This window comes from Oculina patagonica, chromosome 7, assembly GCF_052425735.1.
Source record: "Oculina patagonica isolate OP01 chromosome 7, crgOcupat, whole genome shotgun sequence".
NCBI classification, from domain to species: domain Eukaryota; kingdom Metazoa; phylum Cnidaria; class Anthozoa; order Scleractinia; family Oculinidae; genus Oculina; species Oculina patagonica.
In genome coordinates this window covers 12,896,797-12,919,337 of record NC_135764.1, presented here as the reverse complement: position 1 = coordinate 12,919,337, position 22,541 = coordinate 12,896,797, and positions in this window count along the sequence as shown.

The window sequence follows — 22,541 nt, the reverse complement described above, 5'->3', positions numbered from 1 at the left end:
TTCATGGAAACTTCAAGCTCCGAATTCAGTAGTATGTAAACGAAAAAAATTCGAAGGGAACAATAACCAAATTTAAATACTCTTACAAGTAATATTGTGTTTGGGTTTTCCTTTCGTCGGATGCTCTGATGTTTTCATTCATGACAATCATATTTAGCAGCCGTATGTTTAATCGTTCTTTTAAGTTCCTTGGGCTATGGTTTTAGTTTACTCGGTATGCCCATATTATTTCCGAGACCAGGATAAACAAGGTTAGTCAAGTAGTTAAAAGGTTTCGAGGAGAAAATTTAAAACTTTGACTTTGACTTAAAGTAGTTGAGTTTATTGCAACCACGAGATCTGCATTCTAGCCTGACGGGCAATCAGGCAGCCGCATTTCTCTGGTTTCAATATCATGAATTGAGTTCCCCCCCCCCCCCCCAAAAAAAAAAAAAAATTCCTCCGCCACCTGCTGGATGTAATACTAGTTTGGGTGGAGAGGCACAGCTAGAGTACTGTGTCTTGTCCAAGACAACAACAACATGAACCAGACCAGGGCTGGAACCAGGAACTCTTAAAATGAAGTTCTTCCCACCAGGCATTAGGGAACGCCACTCGCACGTCGCGTAACAACAACGTCAACTGATGGCCAAATAATTTATGTCAAAGGTATTTTTCTTAAAGCGCATTTCAAGGGCTGAACTGAAATTCCATTTACTTGATGAACACCCAAGAACGATGTTGTAAACGCGCTCGTTTGTTGAGTTTCCTTAGATACTGACTGTTACTCAATCACTATTATCTCATCTTCTGAAATCTCATTATTTTTCTACCAGATCTGAAAACTCGGTAACAGATGCGACGATTGGGACTCCTCCAAAGAAAGAAGTCAAACAGAAATTGAAGGTTTGCAATTAACAACGTGCCCTTTCGTTGGTGACAAAGGGGGCGAGTGAGCAAACTTTAAAACTTTTGTGGAGAATATAAAAGTGGCGTTTAACCTCAGTAGCTATAGCTCAATTAACGTCCATCACCACCAAGTAATTATTAAAATAATAAAGAAAGAGGTATATGAAACATTATTGCCTTAACCCTATTCAGACCGGGCTTTTTTTCGGAAGCCCCCCCCCCCCCCCTATGTAACTTCTAGAATATGTAAATCACAGGATGTATAGTATGTCCGAACATCTTTCTTTTGGTATACGTCACGTGGGACGATGACGTCACATCACGTGTCATGACATCATGATGTCATAACAGCCGCCATCTTGGATCCGCCATCTTGGATTTCAAATTTTTTCCAAAATGCTGGAAAACCGCCCAAAATTACTGCAAAGTACACAAAATCAATAAAATGTGAAAAATAATTCAATTTAAATTAATTTTCATTGATAGAAACACGAAAATGACAAATTTGGGAAAACATGCCTGTCAAAATGCCGTTGCCATGGTGATCTCAACACATCATCCAACGCTACCAAATTATTGCCAGATAAATTTTAGGAAGCGTTCCTTTGAATCTTGAAAAAGTTATTAGCGTTCAAAGTCAGCGCGGTCCTCAAAAGCCCCCCCCCCCCCCCCCTCCTTCCCGGTCTGAAATGGGTGACAATAGGGTTAATGTATAGAGACTGAAATTACTCATAGTTATTACTCCACAAATTGGATCGATCACCAGCCTTGTCAAGAGAAACGATTTGGCGATTAAAAAGCCCAGAAGTGCGACTGGACTCGAAAACGTGGTATTGTTAGTTTACACCAATCGGAATCATTTATTTACAAATGTACATGCTTTTGGCGGTCTCATTTGATGCATGAGTAAATAGGGAAACTGATATGCCGTAATGGTTGCCATTTGTGCAACACGTATTTCAAGTACTGTTAGAAAATGACGGTACTACCCGTTACTTACGAAGGCGAGTGTATAGATAAGGTTCCCAAGTTTGGCTTGGATCCGTTTATCATGCATTATTTATTAGTTGTTAGCATAAACCAAACATTTACTAAGACGTATTTAACACTGGTACAGCTATTAGGCCATCCCAATAAAATGTTTCGTTTCCCATCGCCCGACCGACCCTTTTTTTCGCAAAAAAAAAAAAAACCGAGATTCACCAGTCAAACACGATCGTGTTTTATTAACAACAATTAACTGGTATGATGTGATGTCTTTGTCTTTAATAAACATCGATACTACGTTATTTAAAGACTGTCAAGGAATAACGAACGAAAAGACCACGTTTTCGAGTTGACTTTGAAATCAGGCCTTCTAACTTAGCAGCCCGGCCTTTTCTGGAACCCAGAACCCTTCAAGTGTTTAGACTTCATGTATGTACTACGTAGCATGTGGCGTATTCTATCCATAATCTGATAATCTATTTGTAACATCAGCTTTATTCTGTGAGCCAAATTTTCAACGTTCGAATGCGGTCAATAAAGCTATGTTAATGTGAAAGAGTACGTATCTATTTCCCATTTATTAAACCGCGTTATTCGAGCTCTAAATTTAGGTTCATCGGCATGACAGATGACATATAACAGACGCTGAGCTGAAAGTTAAAACGGGGTGACCTGATCTGAAATCGAAACCTTTGTTTCGTTTTTGAAATGTTTTGTTAAAATATTACGACACACGCCAGCGCAAGACCATTAAGAGTGAGTCCGCACGAGAACCATGCAGGCGAGTCTACAGCGCATCTCACCGATTTCCCTCAAATTTGGCACACTTGTGTAACTTCACTAGTACATTAACCATGTGCAATATTTTGGTTCAATTGTTTATTGTTTTGGAGAAATGTCAATCAAACTGTCAGACAGTGGAAAGTACTTAAATTTGACCTAAAAATATTCACCATGTTTGATCCCCTGCTACATGCTAAATATAAAAAGAAATGATACGAAACTTTTACATAAGACAAATCAAGTCCCGAACAATAGAAAAACGTTCAGTAAACTTGTGTCATTTGCTGCGTTTGGCTGAAAGCAAAATTCCAAATCTCCTTATTCAATTCGTATCAAAAAAGTGGGGTTTCAAAAGTCGTTGTTTGTAGACATGCGGCGTTTCTTCAATCGAATTTGAAAGTATCAATAGATTGCCAAGGAAATGGTGTTCCTATTTATCAAATAAAATCTCTGTTAAGTTTAAGAGGAATTACAGGTTCGCATCAATTAATGGTGTTAACTTCGTGACAATATGCAAATGACACACATGAGAGTTACCGGTTGTGGCACAACTTGCAAAAAAACCGCTCGGGCTCGCCTGGCTCGCTGGCTCGCCAGTCTCGCCTCGCTATTTTTTGCAAGTTGTGTCCACAACCGGTAACTCTCATGTGTGTGGGGGTCGCAATGCCAAAACTCTCATGTGTGTGGGGCCCGCAAGGCCAGCCCTTTTGTGTGAAAGGAGGAAAATGTGAGTGGCTTTCACATTCCTAACTTCCTGAAGCAGATTCGCCGGACCCGACAGTGTACCAATCGTTGTATGGCGCCATTGTATTAAATTACAACCAACCTTTAATTGCTGTGCCAGAAATAATTCCTATTGAACAAATGCTCTTATTGAGTAAACGAAGATGGGAAGAGGGAGAACTGGAGAAATTAACTTGAATGTAAAGAAAAACTTGAAAAGATCTCGTGGAAAAGCGTTTACAACCTACAAAAAAACTAAAGAAAATGAAAAACAAATAACAATCTTTTTAACAGACGAGGTGATTGAAAAATTAAAAAAATTAGACAGCAGTGTTGTCGCAAACGTTTTAACAAGCTAAACAAGACTTGCACGCTCCGGTGAGTGCATAAATTATTGCAGCAACACAGAAAGTCACAACAATGACTTTGATTGCGTGGGTGTATTGCTGTCAAGAAACGGAAAACCCCCTTGACGTAATCTAGTTGTTTTTTTTTAGGAGTTTTTAGAGGACAGAGCTCAGTTATAGAAATGCCGTCATGGGTGCATTTTTAGAATATAAACCGATAAATAGAAATGGCGTCAGGGATGTATTTTTTAAGCAAACACCATAACCAAATTTTGGAACCTAAAAGCCAAAAAATAATATTTTATAAGATAGATCAGATTCAATTGAACTGTTTCAACAACCAGAGAAGTGAAAAAAAAAAATCCTGCGTAAAATTATTTTTGCTTATACAGCACATTCCAAATCGCACAATAGAAAGGACATTCCAAATCGCACCACACATTCCTGTTCGCTTGTGATTTTTTTTTTCACGAAAAAAAAATTTTTAAAAAACGCTGAAAATCAATGGCGAATCGGCATGTTTGGCATGTGTGTGTGACGTACCGGAAGTCCAGAATATTCTAAAGCGACATGATTGTAAACAAGCCGATGTGTTAATCAAGCTTTAAACGGCTAAAGCAAAAAAATTGAGAATCAACTGGCAAAAGATTAAAAATTGGTAGAAAAGACTCTTGATTGAAACAGTAGTACAGAGAGTATTTGACAAAAACCACAGCCGGTGTTTGTCATTGGCGATGAGTCATGATATTACACCGTCTAAAAATATCATTCGGGTAATACCCCGACTTTGTACACCCACGCACGCAAACACAAAAAAAAAATTTGCATGCCGCTGTGGGTCACGCAATTTCTCGCTGTTCGCTTCAACTTAATTGTATTTTTTGCACACTCAGATTTAATCCTTTCGACTCGGCTGAAAGTCACTTTAAGCACGCTTTAACCTTTTATTTTGCCTCGTTCAGGCAAACAACAACCTCTCTTGTGATGTCTCGAACATTTTTTTGCAACTCGAACGACAATGCTTCCATCACAAAGTAAACGACAAGATGAGCGCAGACAATCATTCTTTTATAAAATGAAAAAATGTTTTATTGGACTGAAATTTTATTTCGAAATGTCGGTGGCACTTTCGAGAAGTTTTTTTTCCAATCTTTTGCGTTCTTCTCTCTTGATTTCTTCCCGAATTTTTCCGATGTCTGGCTGGAGTGAATTTGTTTGTTTTTTTGCAAAGTTTGAGCGTAAAGTATCTTTAAGTTGGCGATATTTTTGCATTTCTCGTGTGATCAGTTGAAACTCTTTGTCAGAAACAAGATTATCATTCAGAGCTTGTGAGACAGAGCTGTTTATCGAGTCATGTTTTGCAACAGCCAGAGCGAGGATTCTTGAGTGCTTATTAACTTTACGTTCAAGCTTTTTGTTGATAACTGACAGGCCAGTGGAAGCTGCGCCAGATACAGCTGCTACTGCTGCAACAGGCGCGCCGATAACAATTCCAACACCAGTAAGTGAAGTGGCAACAGCTCCAGAAGACAGAGCTGCCGTCACGGCGCCAAGACAGACCACGGAATAGTGAATAACTTTCCGGACTTTTTTATATTTTTTTAACACAAGCCTGTAATGCTCAGCTTCAGCGGATATTTCTTTTTCAATTTTACTTATTTCAGTCAGCCGAAAATTCTCGGCATTTGTTGGGAGGCTTGGATAAAGTTGTGTTTCTTCGCGATCACCATAAGCAGGGGCACTCGGGAGAACATTAGCAGATGACATGGTCGTATACAATAAAAAAATATTAATTTAATTCTAATTCAAAATGCAGCGGAGCTCCAACAAAGTCAAACTTACTGCCAGTTTTGTCTTTGACGGTCAATGTGACACTGTTCACACTCTGAACAGCGTCGATTCGACGTGAATTATTGATAAAATTTTGAGGGTAATGAACCAAATCATAAGGTTTTCCGGTTATTGGTACACAAGCGAGAATGTCACTTGGCTTTCCATTATACAAGTTATTTTCTTTGGAAAGTAAATCGCAGTGAATGTAATAAAAGTCTGGTATAGTAAAATCTTCAATTCTTGCGTTAGCAGCATCAACAATTGTGTTCTTAAAAAGTTTAGAAAGATTTTTATCAAAAGAAAAGCTTTCAATATTTTTTGTTTTTGTTATTGAAAAGCCTCTTTTTAAATCATCCCTTTTTACTGTTAGCTTTTGTTGATCTTTGAACTTATTAGTCAGGTAAGTTGTAATTTCATCAAAATTGTAGTTGCCTGGAAAAAAATCAGCAACATTGTTGCTCACATTGTTTTGTTTAATGCTTATGGAGCCAATTCCTTCCAGATTATGCCAGCTGTTTTGTAACGAGCATGACAGCAGGCTGATAAACCTTGGTTTTTCAATTGGCTGGTCAAAGTAAACAGCTTCCCCGTTGGAACTCGCGTCGATTGTGAGCACAACCATCTTTATAATTATCTTTTGAAAAATAAATCTTTAATATAAAATGGCGCCGCCTATTCCGAGAGCTGATGACATTTCTCAATCAATTTTTCTTGATTCCAAAGAAAGAGATTTTATGAAGTGGATGAAAACCCCAGAAGCAACTAAAATTTCTGAAGCGGCAAAAGACAATGCATGGAAACCTTTTCTTGCAAAATATCCAAACGCTGACCGAACAAAATTTGTTGCACAGGTTGAGTTCGCGTACAACCACACAGCAACGGCAGACATTTATTTCAAGGCAGGGCAAGGCCATTTGATAAATGTTTTTGGCTCTGACAGCAAATATTGGAGCCCAGAGATGAAAAAAGCACTGGGGGTGAATCAAATTTCAGGCGGTTTTCCACAACAGCTGTCACCAAGCGGCGCAAAAGGCTCATCTTTGCCAATTCCCGCGGTTGGATTTCACGAAGCCGCACCAAGTTTGAAAAAAATATTTAACAGCCAAATAAACATCTACGTCACACCAGACCAATATTTCACAACGAAATTAAGAGAGATTTTTCAAAAAACAAAACTGAAGCATACATCAGGAAAAGAGTCAAAAAGGTGGCTTGCTAGCCAAAATATGGCCTATTGGCCACAGCAACTTAACTTTGCTGTTTGGTGTGCGACAACAGGCAGTGGGGTAAGCCGAGAAATTTTCGATGAAGAACACTCATCTCTTAGCTTGCCACCGATTGTGCGAAATTTTTACCTTTTTCACGTTTATTTCACGATAAGGCGAATATTGTTTCAGATGGGGGGGATTCAGAGCGTAAGCGCCTTGCCTGGCGACCCAACGTTTAGCCAGTTTGACAACAAGTACGACGTGGCTTCTTACAAAAGAATATGCGCTGAGTTCGGTGTCGACCCGTCAAGCGATTTCCGTTTCACAACAGGCGCAAACCACGGACTTGGTAACGTTTATATCTGGATATCAGGGCATGGTATACAAAAAACTGGAGCAAAATACCCCGATTACGATAAATTTTCGGATGAAGGTGGAACTGCAAGCAAAGGTAACTTGATTCAATACATCGAGCCAGACGACGCTGCATATGCACAGGCAGACTGGTTTTGTCCTAACGGCACTGAAGGGCTTACTCAGGCAGGTTTGTCGAGAGTAAACCAGTCGATAGAGGCTTTTGTCTACTGTATTCTCGGTTCGCAGGTGAACGTTCGAAGTAGCATACTTGGAACAGGCGGCCGTGCAAAGGAAGCGCAAAGTGAGTTCCTCGTGTTGGTTGAAGACGCTATAAGGCAACCTGATCTGGCAAAGTCGGTCCAAAGATACCAACTAGCCATCGACGAAGCTAAGGTTCGGCTTAACCTTGCAGTCTGCCCAGGCGCCTGGCTGATGCCCGCTCGAATGGTGATAAACACAGAAAGCGTTGATGGCTACAATAACCAGCTTAAGCAGGCTGTTGTTGGGATGAAATTAGGAGTGAATGATGAGGTTAATAAAGCTACAAAAAAAGTGGGCGCAACAAGTATGAGCGGTGGGCCATCAAAAGTTAATAGACCAACAAGTCATTCGTCAAACCCGATTCACAAAGCTGCAAAAAAAGAGCCGGCGCCACATACGCCTTCAGCGGGTACTGTGACAAAAACAGACGAAAAGCAGAAGCCAGACACTGAAGATACAGCACACGAAAAAAACAAGACCTACCTTATTGCTGGTGCCGTTATTGTTGCGTTTGCAGTCAGCCGAGCTCTTTGAGGGTGCCCAAGGGGCACCGGAAACCCTTCGGGTTTTCCCTCTAGCGCTTAGCGCTCGCTTCGTTTTGTAACTCGCTCGATAAGAAAGATAGCAACACCGACAATCAAAAGCCAAGCATTCTTGCCGAGGAAGCTGATCACCTGGCCGGCCGTTCGAAACACCAAAATGGCGATCGAGCCAAGGAGGCCCGGCAGAATACTTGCAATTTTTTTTCCAAGTGTCTGAAGACCGTCACCAACACCTTTTGCTAAACCTTTTAAACCGTTTGAGAGAGAACTCAGAATTACGCCAATAGTCGTGCCAACGGCAAGCAAAACTGCTGTGGCGGTGAAGCCATATTTTTTGAAAATCGCTTTTACCTTTTCTCTTAATTTGTCTGTTAAAGACAATCTTTCGATCTCTTCTTCTCTTTCATTTTCTATTTCATTAAATTCTTGATTCAAGTTATCAACTCTTTCGCGAGCTTGTTGTCTTTCTGCTTGTGGCCTGTTTTCGTCGTTTGCAATATTTTCTTGTTCTTGTCTCTCTTGTTGTATTTCCACTTCCCTTTCTTGCCTTTCTGTTTCGTGTTGCTGGAATTCTTGTAAAGGTATTGTTACCCCAATCACAGGCTCGTACTCTACTTTTTTCAACCGATCTAATTCTTTCTGTAGATCAGTGCGCCTTTCAATTTGTAGTTTTGCTCTTTCTTTAGCTTTTTTTCTTTCCTCCGGGCTTTCATTGTTATCTTCTGCTGTTTTTTTGTTGTTATTGATGCCTTCTGAAAGACCTCTTATTTCATTTTCAAGAGTTAATCGACGACTTGGACCAAGGGCTTTTAAAACTTCTTTGGGAAGTCTTATATTTATCTGGTATTCTTCCTTGCCTTGAATTTTGGTTGTTAAATTATAATAAGGCTTACCTGGTTTAATTAACCCGACTTGCAGCCTTCCATTTCCATCTATTTTGTATTTAATCTTTGATTTGTCAGCTGATGGAAACTCTTTGTCAAGATAACTCGAAGCAGTGAAGGTTGTTGTCGCACTATCGTCGGGGATTTCAGGAAACATCGTTGTTGTTTCGTCCGGCCTATTCATTGTGGTTCTTCTCCCAGGTATTCCTTCACTAGGTCCGGGCGTTGATGCCCCTCCAGGTTGGAATGGGCCTGTTGTATCGCTGTCATCGTTGTCATTACGGTCGTCACGGTCGCCTGTATGTTCCAAAAGAGGATCTCTGTCACCAAAGCCACCTTCTGCCGCCATGTTATATTAAATAAATACATTTTTTAATTTAAATATACAATGGCTGTCAGCGAAAGACACCGACCAACGTTCGAAGAGAAAACACCAAACGCGCTCAAGGCAGACAGAGTGCGACATCGCATTACATTTAACCCGAATAAAGCGTCTCCAGAAGAAATTCTGAGAGTTGCTGTGCCAAAGCTTGAAGAAGGCGTCGTTCTCGTTCCAGGCTCCCTGGCTCTTGTGTTCAACTTGACGGTGAGCGGCGAGCCCAACAACTTTCTCGTAAACAACGTCACCCGGGCGCTTGTCTCAAGGATGGTGGTCAAGTTTGCTGGAGAAACGCTGCAGGATACGAACGCTTACGACGTCTACAAACTTTTCGAGGACCTTTTTCTGCCGGTAGAAAAGCGCAGCAACATGTTTCTTGAAGGTATCCAGTCCGAGGATTTATGCAAAATCCGTTCAAACGCTGGTGACAAAAAAAAATCAGGAGTTGACGCGGAAAAGAAGCTGGCAGAAGTTTATGGAAGCAAGTATCGTATCCCGCTTGATCACGAGATTTTGAGAGACCATGGCGTGTTCTATCCGCGCGCACTCGCAGACGAGCTTGTCTTCGAGATAAAACTGAACAGTCCAAATGTGGTTGTAAGAGGAACAGATCCATCAAAACTTGGGTATGAGCTAACTGACATCCAACTCGAATACGAGGCTATTTATCACAAAGAACTTGCAAGAGAAGTAGAAAGCACTTACATTAACGGCAAAAGTTTCTTTTACGAGCATGTGCATAATTACAAAACGATCACAGTAAAAAAAGCTACTGACACGATAATAAACGAAAGCATTAACGTCCCAAAGCGCTCCTTGAAGGGACTTCTACTTCTTTTTCCTGAACCCCACGCCGCAGGTGCAAGAGATACAGAATCTTTCTTTAACCCTGACATAACAAATGTAAAAATCAGCGTGAACGGCGTTCCAAATAAGGTGTACAGTCAGGGCGTTGAAGGAAGAGACATGTGGGAGGAAGTTCTCAGGTTCTTTGGCAAAAACGCAGACCAAAAAATCTTTAATAACGCCACAAAGTTTTATGCAGAAAAAAAGTTCGGGCTTTTCATTGACCTTCGCTCCATGAGCGACAACAACATGCACGGCAGCGGGCTCCGCTTGGTGAACACAAAGGATGGCGTTAATTTAGAGATACAGAGAACAGCCACAGGATCAGGGAATGTCAAATGCTACATTTTCGCTATCGCTGATGCACAATTTTCTATTGTAAATAAAGAATTAGAAGGTGTTGAGTATTGATATAGCTTTCGCAAAGCGAAGCATGGATCCTGCCAATATACCCTTCAACGCCCTCATTGTGGGACCAACGAACTCAGGAAAAACAAGATACGTGGTCAATCAGCTTTGTGGCCCTTTCCGAGGCAAGTTTGACTACATCGTGCTCATCTGCCCGACTTTCGAGCACAACAAGACTTATTATCGCTTTGCTGAGGAAGATATTCGATTTTTTGTTTTCATTTGCGAGCAGCACGAGGTGGAATCTTGGTTAAGGCTTTCAAGATTTCTTTTTGAGGGTACGAACACGCTTATCATCCTCGACGACTGTGCTGCTTCGAAAGATGTAAAAGGAAGAACAGGGGAGTTGGTGAATCTTGCTTTCTCTGCTCGCCACGCAGGCTTGAGCATATGGGTGTTAACTCAAAAATTGACAAGCATAACATCCTCATTCCGCGAAAATGTTGCGGCAATCGTTTTCTTTTACACCCCCTCTGCCAAGACCACGAAGGCAATCTTTGAGGATTACGCTGGCGAACTTGCCCATGAGGATTACAAAGAAATCATTTTAAAGCTAAAAAAAAATAAGTTTTCGCATCTTGTCATTTCTCATCGCCACCCTTACGGCACAAAATTTTCTTATTGAACATATTTTTTAGAGTAATAAATGGCTGACCCGTTCGCAACTTCTCTTCCCGAGAGCGTCAAGGGCGCTGCATGTGAACAAGAATTAGCTTCCGTAATGGAACTGCTAGGAGCTGAACCAGAAAGTACAGAAAGCGCAATGGCACTCATTCAAGGCCCTGACATTCCTGCTTTGCGTGAACAGCTTGCAATCCTTGTTTCAACAGGAAAAGCCAAAGAAGCAATCGGTGTGCAACTGACACACGAGCAGGTGAAGCGCTTGACAGATAAAGAAGTTGAAAAGTACTTAAAGAGATATGAGGCATACGTTGGATCCAAAACAACCGACAGCTTGATTGACAGCTTTATTTTTCTTGTTACTAAAGTCGTTGGTATGGCCGTAAATATCAAGGACGCCAATGATTATCAGAAGGAACTCAAAAACGACTACATTATCAGTAAAGAGCTGTCCACTTTGGCAGGCGGTCTGGCTTTGAAATGCGGCCGATTTCTTGCCGTTGCAAATGCTGCGCTCATCACAACAAAGCACGTTGATTTAAACGAAGCCGCGCCTGGCGCGGGGACCCAAGGGGTCCCTACAAAGTCGCACACTTCGCTGTGCGAAACCAAAGGTGCTTCCAAAGATGCGGACACAAACACTACTGAAGATTTTTCTGAGCAATGCTAAGAAAATGCTAAGTAATTACTGAACAATGCTTAGCAATTGCTTAGCAAAAAATCTTGCTGAGCAATTTTCTATTTAAATATGATTTTTTTTTATTATAAATGGCCGAGCTCGAACAAACTCCGATCGCTCAAGAAGAACAGAAACAAATTACTTCAACAACTCCAGCAACAAAGCCTGCCAAAAATCCAAAGCGAGTTGCTGCTGGCAAGCTTGCAGCTGAAAAAACAAAACAGGCTCGTGAAGCACAGAAAAAAGCTGCTGTCGAGGCTGCTGCAATAATTGCAAAAGAAAAGGAAAAGAAATCTGCTGCTGCAAAGCGAAATGTAACACCACCGGCCGTAACGGAACCAGCTCCGCCCGAGGCTCAGCCGCAATCAAGCGGTCTCACCACAAATCAATGGATATCTTTGCTTGGTATCGGCGTTGCAATCGTTACAACTTATGTGAAACGCGAAGACATAAAAGCCTTTATAAAGGAAAAAAGAAGTCCAACAATTAAAGCTCCGCCAACTCTTATAACTGATGACACACCAGTTACAGCAGAAAGTATTGGAAGGGTTGCAACGCGTTCTTCAGACACGCGCCAAACGGGCTCTAGAATTCCGCAACCAACAAACGAAAATGGCTCAAAAAGAGGAATCCGTCCGATGGATTAAAAAAATTATTAAATAATTTTCATTTAAACATTTGATTTTTTAAAGTATACAAAACACGATGACCGACACGAGGACATACACTATGCCTGACCCAATGGATTTTGGAAGCTTTGTTTTGTTGAGTCATTGTGCCAAATGCTTTGAAAAATGCTTTGAAGAAGATGAGGTACGAGTAACAGCTGCTATGGAATGGATAAAAGCCTTTTTGAACAGGCTGAAACCAGAAGGATTAAAAATTTTAAATGCTATTGCTGAAAAATCTGTGCAAAGTTTAAACAGGCAGTATGAGGATTTAATTGGTAAAGTTAGCCAACTTGAAAAAGAGTATGAAAAAATAGAAAATGAAGAAAAAAGAAAAGAGAAGATTGAAGAAGCAAAAAGTTTGGTGTGTGCTGAAATGGAAAAAATCTTTAATTCCATGTGCCATGATGTGTTTGACCATCTAAAGTTTTTATGCAAGTAATTTTTGTGTTACTGGCTAACTTTAACAATTAAAGCTTTTTTTTTCTTTATTATAACGATGAAGCTACCGCGAACTTTTGATGAATTTTCATCTTTATTTTTTAAAATCGGTGCTACGTCGATTTCTATTAGTGTATTATGTTTTGTTATAGGCTCTTTAAGAGACGATTTTATTGAAACATCAAGTGGAGTTGAGGAATATGAAGAGGACAACCAACAAGAAGAAGCGCGCGAGCGCCAACGAGTCTATAATGAAGGGTACAACGCAGGTATCGAAAGCACAAAAAAAGTTGCAGCCGGCGCTGCATGAAAAAAAATTTTCAATTGAATACTTTTTTATTATTTTATACTGAACTGTCATGTCCGACAACAAGCTCGTGAAAACGCTCATGGATGCCGCCACCATTACAGGTCTCGCCGCCGGAATCGGCTGGGCTGCCAAAAAAGTTGTAAAAGAAAACTTCACATCCGACCCAAGCAGCAGTTTTATGAACTATGTAAAGTTCACAGCCGTCATGGCTGGCAGCGTTGCACTTAAACAGTATCTCGAGGACCAGAAAATTCTCCCCACCAATTAAAAAAAAATATCATAATATAAGAACAAAAACACACAATGGCAAGCGTAGCGATTATGGCTGGCGGAGCTATCTTGAACGCTGCTGCTTTCATTGGCGGCAACTATCTTGCTCGAGCTTTGGGTGGCGGAGATGACGCCGCTTTGAAAGAAAAAGAAAGACACGACAAAGCTCTCGAGGCTTACCAGGCAGCTTACGCGAAGTACTCTCGCGACCGCACGAAGCTTCTCGACTGGATCGAAACCAACAATGAGATCAAACAGCAAGCGAAACAAAACTTTACGAACACAGACTACGCTTTCAAACTCTACAACCAGGCACATCCTGACAAACAAATGATTCCTCCGAAAGAACCCAAGTTCTCTGATTTTTATCAGCCAAGCGAGCAGCAGAAACAAGGTGAACTGATGTTTGTTGGCGCAGGCGCTCTTGCTCTTGGGTACGCTGCCTTTCGGTTTCTTTAAACGTTTCTTTTTTTTCTTGTATACGCATGGATGCAAAGATCTCGAAAGTCTACTATAGCCCCCAGGGCTACTGGAAGGGAATTGCTGCGATAAAAAAATTAGCCGAGGCTGCCAAGGTTTCCGAAGATGCCGCAAAAAAGTGGCTAGTTAAGCAGGCCCTTTGGCAGATCTACCTTCCGGCACCACGATACGTTCCTCGCCCAAAATTCGATGTTTCTTCTCCTAACGCGGTCCACCAGGCGGACCTTCTTTTTCTGCCACACGACAAACTGCCGCGAGGGCGAAAAGTTTACAAATACGCTCTGACTGTTGTCGACGTTGCCAGCCGTTTCAAAGAGGCCGAGCCTTTGGCCTCCAAAGATTCAACTGAGGTTGCAAAAGGTTTTCAGACAATTTACAGGCGAAGTGCACTAAAATGGCCACAGATGCTGCAAGTTGACCCTGGTCGCGAATTCATGGGAGCTGTTACCAAAGAAATGGAAAATCATAAAACCTATATTAGACGCGGGCGTGTTAATATCCACAGAGATCAAGCTATTGTTGAACGTTTTAATCAAACACTGGCAGGGCGCCTGTTTGGTTATCAGTACGGTGTCGAGATGAACCTGCCATCTGGCCAGCGGTCGACAGCGTGGGTAAAAAGGCTACCCGAAGTTGTTACCGCTCTGAACAACGAAGTAACCAGTCTTACTGGTAAGAAACCTGCTGCTGCAATTAAAGAAAAGGCTGTTTCGTCAAAACCGTCCTCAAAATATACAAGACCTGTTGGCAAGAAAGAAAAAAACTCCCCTCTCTCGTTAATGTGCGCTTTCTCTACCAACCTGGCGAGCTGGAAGGCGGCGTAAAAAGGGCTACAGATCCGATTTGGTCATTAAAAGTCTACAGCATTGAAAGGTCTGTTACTAAACCTAATCAGCCAGTTCTTTATTACTTGCACGATGGTCCAAAGCGCGGCTTCGTGCGTGAAGAATTGCTTGTTATTCCTCCAAATACACAGTTACCACCAAGCACTTAGTGCTTGAGCCCCTTGGGCTCAGAAAAGCTCTAAACGTTATGTTTATGTAGGCTTTGTTTCGCAAAACTTATACCCGTAAGCATTTGTATGTATCCCATCATCCGCTATCCATCGCTTTGAGTCAAAGGAGGATAGCGATTTTTTGTTCACCACTATCGAACACAACTCATGCTTAAAGCTTCTTAGCATGTGCATTTCGTGAAAGCTTTCCTTGGTTTGGAAAAGTGTTTCTTTGAAATTTTCGTGATTTATCTTTTTCTTTGTCACACACTCTTTTACCCCCTTTGCCTTTTTTATATTTATTTCGTCCACTTTTAGCATTTTGCAACATTTTAGCACACTTGCTTTCGGATGTTTCTTTATTATTTTTTTGACCAATTCTTCATCGTTTGCCATTATTGCCTGCATTCTTTTCCCGGCCCCTGCGCACGCGCACTCTTTTATTTCCACCTCAGGGAAGCCTTTCTTTATTTTTTCAATTTCATTTTTGCTTTCACCTTCTGTCATTATTGAATACATTTTTGGCCTCAAACAAACGCACTCTGAAATTTGTTTTCCTGCGCATTCGTCTTTCATTTTTCCCAAAACTTTTTTGTTTTTTGTTGAAAACAGCGAATGATCTTTCGGGTAGTCGCTTGTGTCGTACTTGTCAATGTTTTCTGCCATGTCCGCGTAAACGTCTTCTGTTTCTATCTCAAGCAAAAGGCTGTCTGTGTCTGTATACAAAAGCTCGCAACGCTCCCCGTACTCTTTTTTCAGGTGGTTGTAATAAAAATCGTACATACATAACTTGCTTACGTCAAGGATGGTCATGCCTGTGTAGACCGGTTTATTAAGAAAAAGCTTACTTTTTCGCATGTCTATTCCAACCAGATCGTTTGAAAACATTACATGTCTTGAATACAATGGGCTTGCAACTAATTTTCTTATTTTCTTTGTTTCGTCGCTGCGCACTATTCTTATGTCTACACGGTTTCTCAGGTTTTCCATTGTTTTTCCAAAAACTGAGTTATTCATCAGCTTGTAAAAGTTCTTTTCAAAGTCGCTTTTCGCTTCTTTTCGGAATTCTGTGTTCATCCGGATGTACGGCTCCATCCACGCCTCTTGTTCAAACTCTAAGGCCCTGTGCACTTTTTTGAGTTTCATTCCCTGTTTTAGATAAAACTGCAAGTTTCGGTAATGCACGACGTAATTGGTTTTGTCTTCAAGAGTTAAAACAAGCTTTTCGGTGTCTGGCGGGTGCAAATCAAGATTTTTTATTGTTTTGTTTTGGTGAGGCGAAAACATTTCTTTGTTTATTTTCTTTTTCTCTGGTGCTAATGGATAGCTGTTGTGGGCGTCATGCAGCTCTTTTGGGTATTCCAAGTCCACCTCTAAAATCCATCCAGCTTTTGCATACTCTTTTTTTGTCGTTATTTCTTTTTCTGTTGGCATAACCTTTTTCCATCTAAATCCACTTTTTGGAAGCGGCTTGCTCATTGCCCACCCGTAAAGGTTATTCGCATCGAGGTACGTTATGTATTTTTTTGGCTGGCTCGGGTCAAATCCCTCAACATAAGGGTTGTTCGCCTTTGCATACCTCTTGCTTACCATCGAAATCCCGCCTCTTATTCCCCTTTCGACAAAAAGATGCATTTCATAGTCTGTAAGTAACTCAAGCTCCACGCCTGTTTTTTTCAAGAGTGCGTCCCAAGCAAGGCCTGGCGTCGTGTAATAATTCGCGGGATCCAACCCGTACTTCTCAAGACAGAGTTTTCGGAAGCTTTCAAAGACGTCGGCTAACAGGGTCACGTCAGTCTTAACGTACAAATCGTGGTAGTCGCCCAGGGTCTGGCAGCCAAAGGTTTCCCACACGTTTTGCGCGTGTTCGTACTCTTTATCCGTTATGTTCTCATCATTAAGTTTGCTGTAAAACTTTTCTTTTTCAGGCAAACTTGTTTCGCTAAATCTTTCCCATGAGTCCATGTATTCGTAAGGATAGATTCCCTTTTTGCAAAGAAGTTCAAAACTTTCATCAGACGACTGTGTTGAATTAGATTTTGTTATATTTAATTCCTCCTTCGGCATCGCTTTTACAAGTGAATCAAGACTTCCTTTAAGAAAGTTTAAGCTGTCTATAAAACGCAGTTTGCCAAGTGAAAATGTGATGTATTTTTCCATGTTGTTTGCAACACATTTTACTTCTTTCTGTGCCTCTTTTGAAATCTTTGAAATTGACTGCATTAAATGGTGCGCATCATAACCCCTCAGGTTGTGAAATGCAACTGGTATTTGGACCTTTTTCGGATCTAATCGCATCATAAAGTTACAAATGTTGTGTGCGGCTCCTCGAAACTTGCCTGTTATGTGGCAATGGTCTTTTACCACATCCTTGTAGTTCGGCTGGATAAGCGGCTTGTGGCACGCTAAGCAGTTTTTTTGGTTTTTCGCTGCTAATTTGTGTGTTTCTTTTTCAAGCTTTTTTAGCTTATAGTGGGTTTCGGTATCCAGGTTTTTTGCCTCTTTTTCCTTTCTGTAATAACATTTTTTGTGCATCTGTCCAAAGTAATTAAGCTCCTTTTTATTTCCAATCCAAACTGGCAAAGAGTCCAAAAAGTTTTGTTTTATTAGCGTTTCTTCGCAAATGTGGCAATTGGTTGCATTTTTGAAGTTTACCCAGTCTTTTGCCGTCATCACAAGGGGTTTTTGCTTTGACAATTCATATCTTATTTTCTTTTCTTCACTTAAAAGACAGTTCAAGAATACTTCAACGGAGTTTTCTCCTCTGTACACAAATGTTTTTTCGTGTTTACCATCACTTCTTACAACTGTGTAAGCAAATCCGCATGCCTCGTGCTGTTCTGTTTTGTCTGTGTAACTCGGCTTCATGTCTTTTACTTCTTCACCAAGGTCTTTTCTTATCTGGCGCTCCTCGGGCGTTTCGCGTTTACACCCTTCTATCGGCCTTAGCAATGCCTCAAAGTCGGCGTAAATCGTATAAGGCGCTTTCATTTGTTTTTGGTAGTTTTTAAAAGAAAGAGTGTTTTTCCCCTTCTCCGGCATTTCAATCCTTGTTGGCCTGCCTTTAGCGCCATTGCAATATTTTTTGTGCTTTTCGAGCAAGTCTTCTCTTGTAAAACCTGTCAAGCACATCATGCAAAAGTGTTTTTTATGCTGATCTCCAGTTTGGTCATGTAACAAAGCACTTACTCTTTTTATAAAACAGTAGTGCTGTGTTAATCCTGACTCAATCAACATAAGGAATATACGGGGAATGCTATTTTCTTTTTCGCTTAATCTTAAAGGTATCACACATTCGTCTTCTGAGTCCCACCCAAGCACATTTATTGCAAGGTCCCTGTTTTGCGCCTCAAGCCTGTCAATCTGCTTTAGTGGAGTTGGAAAATCGATTCCATTGTAGTTAATGCCGTCGTCAACTGGGTATCTGCTTGTTCTTTGTGGATTTTTCCCATCTCTTGGAGGAAATAATGCAGCTCTCAAAGCCCATTTTAGGCATTGGTTATCTCTGTTTTGCACGTTAATAATTGCTTTCTTGTTTGCCAACTTTGGGGGCAAAGGCAAATAAGTTCCTCCTCTCAATGGCTGATAACGCGAAACGTTGATGTACGCATTTGTTATTCTTTCAATGGCCCACCCAGAGCCGTTCTCTGACCAACCCTCAATTTCTCCCTTTGCTTTGTCAATAAATTTGTCAAACTCTTTTTTTATTTGGTCTTTGTCGTTTTTTAAAAAAAGGTGTGGTTCACTTTCTCTAAAATAGTGTTCCATGTATTGCTTCTCACCGTCTCTTTGTTTCGAAAATTTGACTTCAAGTCCAAAGCTTGCTTTTAAATTTTGTAAGTCATCAATTTCGCTTACCAAAAGCTCATAAAACTTTTTTTTGTTTTTTCTTGCAAAAGTGTAAAGATCTTTGTTGTTTTCGTTAGCTTCCGGTATGTTCATTTTCCATACACGGAGCCATTCGTTAAAATCGGTGTGGGCCAATAAAAAAGTTAAATTTCTTTGGGGGTTTTCTTGAAATTCACGGAGGTTTTCCTCCATCATAGCTTGCAAAACTTCTGACGAATATCTTGCGGCAGCCATTTTTCGGTGTATATACCTTAAAAATATTTGTTCAATTGATATTTATTCCTAGCACAGGGTTGGCCTTGCGAGCCCCGCACACAAGAGGGCTGGCCTTGCGGGCCCCACACACATGAGAGTTTTGGCATTGCGACCCCCACACACATGAGAGTTACCGGTTGTGGACACAACTTGCAAAAAATAGCGAGGCGAGACTGGCGAGCCAGCGAGCCAGGCGAGCCCGAGCGGTTTTTTTGCAAGTTGTGCCACAACCGGTAACTCTCATGTGTGTAAATGAGCTCAACACGGAAATCGTGATAAGTTCAGAGTTTGTAAAATATAAACTAAATAGAATGTTGCTATAAGATCCTATAAGAAGTAAAACATCGTTATGAAGCTTTTTGCATAAAAATACTTTTAAATCGTTTGTAGTTTTAACTACTGGAAGTCGTTGGCTGGTAATAAGCAAATTAAACAAATTCAAACGAACACAAAGGTCATACCGACCTGCTGGTCGTACTGCACCAATTTGAAAGATATCCCCACAAGCAAGCATCATTGCATAAAAGTCATTTCCTTCAAGGGTTTTTGGCATCGCCCTCTTGGTGTGTAAGCTGCATTTTGCCGTATTTGCCAGCACCATAGTAATTTAAGAACAGATGTTATCAAAACAAGTTGGTGGCGAGGCATCAAATATAATATCCACCGATCATGAAAACCGACTTGTTTTAGAATTCGGTCGCGTGTTTTGTTCACATATAAAAAACATGTTTCCACTGCAAAGAAATTATGTGGTCATCGTTTCCATCCAGTAAGAATCTGCGGCACAAGTGGTTTTTGGTGCTGTCGTTCTTCGAAGAACACCGACAATAGTTGATTGCGTGACAGACCGACTTGTGAATTTTATCTCAAATTTCATGTCTCAAATTTCACTCTGACTCAGATCATATTGCGATCGTCATGGCTTCGTTTATGTGCTTTCAAGAAGGACCTAACATTCAGGGGACATGGGATATGTATTGAGTCATCTATAAATGATCCAATACGCCACAAATCGCAATGGCTTTAATTTTCCACCTTTTTTAATTTTAAAAATCTGAAATCGAAAAATTAGCCTTTAATACCGACTTACGTAAATGATCTTATAAAGACCTATAAACGCCAGGGCTTTTTAATTTAAGGGGTACATGCGGGAGTGTTAAATAAATATGAGGCGTTTAGTAGAAAAGGGGCATTCATTTCACCAGGAGCCCATGGTTTCACTCTAACTGTAACGAAACAAATAGACAAACAAGTATGTAAATATGACGCGTAGTTTGCTCCCGGATAAAGATAGGAAACAGATTTTGTGAGTAGGAGACTACTCTAATCTTTTCTAATGCAAAGCCTAAAGATGTCGTTCACAGATTGTTCGATATCGATGTCTTCATTGTCATAGCATCGGGGTTAACCATGTTGGCTAGCTAGCTCCTTTGGTCCCTTCGATGTCCGAGTGAATCAATTAACTAACTAAAGAAAATTGCGTGTTTTTTACTCCATGAAACGTTTACTTGAATTTTGAGGCGAATATATTTTTTCTTTTTTTATTGAGGAGGGGGTTGGGGGGGGGGGTGATTGGGGGGAGCAGGGGTGTCTATTAGACACGGGACGTTTATTAGTAGAGGCCTCTAATACAAGTTTTACACCTCAGGTGGAGGCGTTTATTTGAGAGTGGGGCATTTATTAAATCATTTACAGTATTTCACTCATTTACATTTATTCTAAGGATTGCCTACAGGAAAGATAAAATAGAACAAAAGAGTATGATTATGAGTGTCATTGAAAACGAACTTTCAACAACCTGGTCAAGGCAAAGACGAATCATGAGTTGTAAAAAGGCACGCTGATCTACACTTATTTAATTCCGTCGATACATCGGTCCGTCATTCTAGCTTTAAATTAGGAAATCAGTAGGAGCACTATCAGAGATACAGGTGATTCCAAATTTGTTGAAATTGTTCTGGATCCTTGTTCCCAGGGTCTTCGTTCCCCTAAACCAGCGGTTGATAAACGAGTTTAGATATTAAATTTCGTTCCAAGAAATTGCGCATTTTTCGTCAGCCTTGACCGAACTGGGCCGTCCTCTGCCCTCTGGGCCATTTATGGTTCCGGTGTAATTGTGCGCAAGCACCGGAGACTTGAGATGGAATGATCCGTTCTCGCTCCCAGAGTCTACGGTCCTTCTGTTCTGCGCCAGGGATCGAGACCTCTGCCGTTAATGTCTGTTAAGCTACGCAACGAATTGAAGGCGGGGTTTGGCCGGGAATGAAAAGGGATGAGGCACCAGCGGAGTGGCCCCAAGACGAAAGCGGAAACCCGACTGAGAGGTAAGTGCTTGGACGGTTGCTATAGAAAACGGCTCCACATCGAGGCCCTTTGAGTCGCACTAGGGCTTTCCACAAGTTGCTCGGCAACTTTTTGGCATTTTTTCATGTTTCGAGCAACTTTTTCCCCTTGGAGCAACTTTTTTCCTCTCGAGCAACTTGTTGCATTTTGAGCAATTTCCAGACCGAAGATTTCCGAAGATTATACGAATGCTGTTCTAAGGCAAAATGAACGTTTCCGAAGACTTACGACGTTTGCCGAAGATTTTCGAGGGACATCTGAAGACGTTTCAACATTCGGCTCATTCTGTATAAAACATTACAAAACTCGTCAGCAAACATGACGTCATCGATATCTTCAGAATTTTTCCCAGTTAAAGGAATCCTTGTTACTTGACAAAATAATATTCCCTTTAATATGTTATTTAGATACTTTTGCTGTAAAATTGCTTAAAACTGCTTTGAAGATCTTACTCTCAAAGGGAAATTAGCATATATTTAGAAAAAAATATTTTGGTTAGAAGTAGCGTTTTGGATTTTTTGGAGCACCTTCGAGCAACCTTTATTATATGAAGCAACGTTTTTGGATTTTTGGAGCAACTTTTTGGGAAATCTCGAGCAACTTGTGGAAAGCCCTAAGTCGCACTGCCCGAAGCCAGTGGATAGCACGGATGAAAGAAAGAAGGATATATTGAAGGCTAGAGCAACGAAAAAGAAACTACTTGCAGCAAGCGAGCAGAATGCAAATATACGCGTCAGCATGACGACATGTCGACAGCGCACGAAAGACATGATCCACGAGGGCGACAAAATGAGTGAAAGCAGCCTTGTCGCAGCGTGTGTGCACTTCTGCGACAAAATATAAACTAACCAATGAGAGAGCTTCATGTATTGAATTCAAAAACTAGTTTTTTCTCCCTCTTCCAAATTCGCTGCAGGTGCACCGAATAAACGCTTTGTTGCAGGGACTTTTTGAAGTAGTACACACGAAGTGATTTGTCGCAGAGAACCTTAAGGTTTATTAGTACTTCATTAGTGTTTTCATCTACTGTTTTCAGCTACTTTAACTTTTTCATATATCACATTGATCTGCAATATGGCACGAACAGGAGCTAGAGAGATGGTGGATATAACCCCAGTGTATAAAGATTGAGTGAAGTCCAATTGGGTATGTAATTATACGCGTTATTAACAAAATCGAACTGCG